The sequence below is a fragment of the Danio aesculapii genome, chromosome 5, assembly GCF_903798145.1.
Source record: "Danio aesculapii chromosome 5, fDanAes4.1, whole genome shotgun sequence".
In the NCBI taxonomy this organism is placed as follows: Eukaryota; Metazoa; Chordata; class Actinopteri; order Cypriniformes; family Danionidae; genus Danio; species Danio aesculapii.
The window spans coordinates 39069087-39075086 of record NC_079439.1 but is presented as its reverse complement, the minus strand read 5'-3'; positions in this window follow the sequence as shown (position 1 = coordinate 39075086).

The window sequence follows — 6000 nt, the reverse complement described above, 5'->3', positions numbered from 1 at the left end:
TGATATTTTTTCAAGAATAACAACTGTCTTTGACAGTCTTTTCTTGCAAAAGTTAATAAATAAATAAATAAATAAATAAATAAATAAATAAATGAATAAATAAAGCAATTGTAAGGATGCTAAGTCTCTCCATAATATTAAACCCTGAGAACTGTTATGGAATTCCACATGAGACACTACCACAAGAATTGTTCAGCACTAAAACAATAAACTTTCTAGTCTGGGAAGACGATCAGCTAGGCTTCCAGTTGTTCAGGTTGTCTCAATCATGCATCCTGAGCCCCCATTTTTGGCCTGGACTTTACCTTTTCCACAAGAGCAGTTCAACACGGAATGTCTAGGTTTTTAATATGGTGTATCTTGTGACTATATATTCATGTTTGGTGTCATTTTAAATGTCTCTGTGTGATTGGTAAAGTGATCTTAATTTCACAGTAATATTTTACAATTTCCCTGATATTTTGACTTTGATAAGATTTTTGCCAGATGCTCCACTCCAGGGAAAATGGTCTTCACATCAACTTATGACCAGGCAGTGGTCTTAGTGAAGCTTTTATTGTTTTGAATTTATGGTGATTTGAGTATTTACGGGAAATGTGCAGAAGTGCCAGGGAGATTCTGTATCCAAGATACCCCGTTGCAGTGTTGAGACTCTGAGCTCTGCATCAAGGCTTATATACTGCAACGTACTTCTACACAGTCAGGTATTCATCATTAACTCTTAAATTAATCTTTGGGTAATTGATGTTGTTCAATCTTGATTGGCTTATTTTGTTTATTTATGTGAATTGGAATGGAAAGTGCCTGATAAATAAATGTAAATTTCTTGTTTAACTCTATTATCTCCTGAAATCACTTAAATCTAGTAGATTGTTTAGGCTGATGTTTCCGCAGCCTACGGCCAGTATTAGACTTACATTCAGGTTCAATGGATAGAACATAGGCACAACATTAGAGACCTGCTGATTTCTGACAATCACTGACTTAGTATGATATAATCTAGGGACTAAATCAAATTTCTTTAAGTATGTACAAGCATGGGGCGGCCTATTGTTACTTAAGGGAAATTAGCTTCCAGTTATATTCTCTGACTAGGCTAAATGAAACTTTCTTTAAGTATGTGCAAGCATGGGGCGGCCTATTATTACTTAAAGGAAATTAGCTTATCTGCTAAGAATCGGTACTGGCGAGGATGTGTCCATGAGCAGATGAAACTGGCCAGCATACTGACTCTAAGCGACTTCAGGTATACGATGAACCATTAACTGAAAATAAGGATTCATTAGGTTAATCGATCTAAATTAGAACAAATAACTACCTATAAGGTGATCAGCTTGAATTGGATGAATCTAAATTTAAATGATTATAAATTGGAGTCGGATTAAATTTGGAGCTGGAAACAAATAAAAAAAAACCTAACAAATAAAAATATTTATTATTCTAAAAAGGCTTACACACATTTAACCTTCACCCCTGCTGTTAGTTCTGTCATAGGACTAATAGATGGACCCTTACACAACGAAATTTTATTTCACCTTAAATGTGAATACATAAATCAATTAAATATTTTTTTAAATGTTTAAGTAAAATACCTTTTTGAGAGGAAATTGCACCACATACTATGTATGAAGCGAGAGACACTGCACCATGACATTAGTTTTTTTATTTATTTCAATAAAACTAAAAAGCTTTTTTCAGAGGTTCAGAAGACTACATTTCTCCCTTTTTTATAAGACTTATTCTTAATTATGATATCAGAACAGTTGTTTTACCTTGACATTTTTATTACTATCAACTTGAATTCAGCAATTAAACACATTCTCATAAGGTGTTTTGAAATCCTTTATGCAAATCATTTTTTAATGTACTAAAAAAAGGAGGCAAATGAAGAATAGACTTGTATTCAAGCCCTTTCACATTGATTTATTACCCTGAGCATATGATATTTGTATTACATCATTCTGAAAATGACAAGCCATGGACTCCTTTCTGACAAATGACAATGAGCACTGGAAACAAATAAAATAATATAAGCAGTACAGTCATTTTGATTTATTCACTTTCATCAGTTTTGCCACAATGAACATTTCCACGTGATTGATGTCTGATTCAAAAGTGCCACTGTTTCAGCCGAATGTTTTATTACAGTGTACAAGATATTTACTCATGCAGTCAGTCTCAGTGACCGGATCATGAAAAATGACCAGCCTCGTAGTGTGACCACATCACGTCTACATCACTAACACAACACATTAAAAGAGTAAGTAATAAATGAGTCATTTCTCAAGTTCTCGATCAGATTGAATTCATCATCTGCCCTAGCCCCTCTTCATACTCTCTGATTTGACTCTTTGTGACAGTTTTCGTCTCGCTGCTTGGAACATCGCATTCAAGCACGTCACTAGATTTGCACCAGTGCTATGCATTCATTGAGGGCTGAAAGCACAGCAGGTTGAATCACTGCCAGAATTGTCCTATTTCCAACGATGTCAAAGGCACTGCTGGAGCAAGGCCCTGTGCCAGGCAATGCCTGATTACATTACCAAGAGCAGATCTCTGCTCACTCATTGGTTACAGCAGAAAAGACAGCAGAAAGTTCAATGCGACTAGATCTGTGATGAATCACACGGCAGTTTGATCAGACACATTTTGCTTTTCATTGTACTTCAAGTACATACAAAAGTCTGGAGGCTTGTGGCAGGTATCTTGCGCCTTTAAAGAACAAATTGCATCATTTTATTCCATTCAGGTAAAGGAAATGATGACAGAATAAGTGACGATTTTGAGGTGTCGCACCAACAACTTAAATCCAAAGAGACATTCCAGTATTTTTACACGATGCTCCGGTGAGGGACATTTGAAGCCATGTCTGGTGCAATGATGTCAAAAGAAAATCAAATCAAAAAAAGCAATTGAGTTACACTGCTTTATTAATCTACACCAAAGCATATTGGGATCTCCACAACATAAACAACACTCCATTTTCGGTCCATCTCAATTCAGAGAGAGAAAGTCAACCCTAAACACGGATTGCTTTTTTACTGAGTGTTGCAAATCTATATCAAATCAAAAAAAGAGTCAGTCACAATCACTTTTGAAACATTACTTACTATTTTTAGCATGTATTCAACACTTATATAACAAGATTCACAAAGCTTCAGATATTGACAAAGTTTACATCATTGCTTTTGCAAATATGTCATCAGAAATACATAAATGAACAATTTCACAGCAACTACTGTACTCTGTCCTTTATTAACAGCATGTTCATTTTCAGTGAAATATAATGTTCCTTTGACAAATGTGTCCTTTGCAAATCTTGATGGACCTTAGTCCATAAAGTCACCTTGTAATCACAGGCATTTCTACCTCTTTATGTCTAACTATTACTTCTGGCTAATTTTCACTCTCACTTTACAGTTGTGTTGCTGCCTTAATCATGTGAGATTGCATTGCAGTGTGTAGTGTCTGCTGTCAAGAAGAGGGTAGAATTAACATACTCATCTCCCATCTGCTATGATAATCACAAAAAACAGCTCTGTTGAAAGATTTAATCTACTGTCGACAACATACTAGAGGACAAATCCTCTGTATGTTGGTATTTTTCAATGTCTTTAATGGCTCACATAAGTAATCCAACAAACTCCTGTCACGCTATTGAATGAAAATAGTCTAGGAAATGGAAATGGTCGGCTCTATTTGAAGACAAGAAAGGACTTTTCTGCTGACATTCGCAGTGAATGTAGGACATTCATCCATTCAATGTGAGAGAAAAAAAGATGGAATGAACAAACATAAATTCTGTAAGTTTACCCAAGCAAACTGGAATAAAGGTTCCAAAAAGGTTATGTTTAGACATGCCAGTTCAGTTATTTTTAACCAAATTGAGTATGTTTCTAAACACAATGTAAAAAATCAAAAGAAACACTTTCCACTGTTTAAAAAAAAACCTTCTGTGGACAGAAAAGTTTCCATGGATTTTAAAGGTTCTTCATGGACCCAATCCATAACATTTATTTATAAAAGTGTATTTGTGTAAAGAAATTAAATGTGAGCCTTATTACAACTTTTAAATCTTCAAATCTTGATTAATTAATATAAAAATCTATTGAAAATGACAGTAAAACAGCCTGTTCTGTCCTTCTAAATACCAAGTATGATGTAAATTGACAATTATTTCTAATGTTTACTGTCTAATCTACACCACCTGACAAAAGTCTTGTCATTGATCCCTGTTGTAAAAGCAACAAATAATAAATTGACTTCTAGTTAAACATCTGTAAAAGTGTCAGAAGGTAGATTTCTCTGATGAATCATTTGTTGAACTGCATCCCAATCATCACAAATACTGCAGGAGACCCATTGGAAGCCGCATGGACCCAGAATTCTCGCATAAATCAGTCAAGTTTGATGAAGGAAAAATCATGGTTTTTGGTTACATTCAGTATGGGGTGTGCGAGAGATCTACAGAGTGGATGGCAACATCAACAGCCTATCAAGACATTATCAAGACATTTGTGCTGCCCATTACATTACAAACCACAGGAGAGGGCAAATTCTTTAGCAGGATACTGCTCCTTCTCATACTTCAGCCTCCACATCAAAGTTCCTGAAAGCAAAGAAGGTCAAGTTGCTCCAGGATTGGTCACCAGAAATTAACATTATTGAGCATGTCTGGGGTAAGGTGGAGGAGGAAGCATTGAATCCAAAGAATCACAATGAACTCTAGGAGTCCTGCAAGAACGCTTTTCTTTGCCTTTCCAGATGACTTTATTAATAAGTTATTTGAGTCAGTGCAGAGATGTATGGATGCACTCCTCCAAGCTCATGGGAGTCATACACAAAAGTAATTATTTTTTCCACTGCAGCATGACTTTATATTCTATACTCTACATTATTTCTGTTAAGTCTCAATACTTGTGTAAGCAAAGCCAGACCTTCTGTCTTAATAAAATATTTAAAAATCAAGGCATGATCATGTTTTATTTTGGCATAATAAGCGTAATCTAGAGGCCTTTGCCTTTCATGTAAGCCACTTCTGATACCAAATGATCAACTAGTAGTCAAGTTATTATTTTTTGATCCTAAAGCTTTTGATGACAACATTTTTATCAGGCAGTGTATATAGTTCTTCATATCCTTTTAAAGGATCTCAAAAGAGAGCACTGAGGTTAATCTCAGAGTCCTCACAGTCTCCGTTTAACAATTTCAATATAATTTTGTGATTTTCAAAGACAAAGCAGACAGAAGAACAAGATAATTAAAACTATACTGGACCTGGCAGGAAACACAAAAGTGTTGCTTTTTAACACCAAAATAGAAAGAGTAGAAAATAGTCATGATTATATCATGACTTGTTTGGGACAAACTAACTTTAGGAGAAAGCTTGCTTGAAGAACAAATCAGCTTTCGACCAATGATTCACAGTGTTGTGTACATCCAGATTCATGTGCTTCTAAAAAGTAGTTGTCCATATAAATTCTACCGTCTTTTACATCAAGCAAACAGCTCAGTCAGTCAGTACACAGTCAGCATTGACTTAAAGTGCAGAAAGGCCAATGTAAGTTACTATTCCGTTCTATACAGCAGCAAACAATCAGATTAATCTCCATCAAGGTTAATTTTACCCTGTTTTGGCACAGTAATAAATAAATAAAGTACACTGACCAAATGGTGCAACTTAATTCCAGCGTATGGAGGGATTTGTCACAGATGAGGTATGTTTATTATTTGTATTTCCTGTGCCTAAAATCCCAGAATGTATTCCAGAAGCAATGAAAGATTGTGGATCATGGCAGTTGTAATACTTTCCTGTGCGTAAATGAATGAACAAAAAAAAGATGTCCAATAAAACCCGAGTACAGTTGTGTATATACATAGTTTTACAATAATGCTTTAATTAAAGGGGCTATGTGTAAAGACAAAAAATAATGTATTACACTTTCTATGTATTGTGTGAACAGCTTGTAGCTTGTAATGAACTCCCCAGCCTGGTAGACT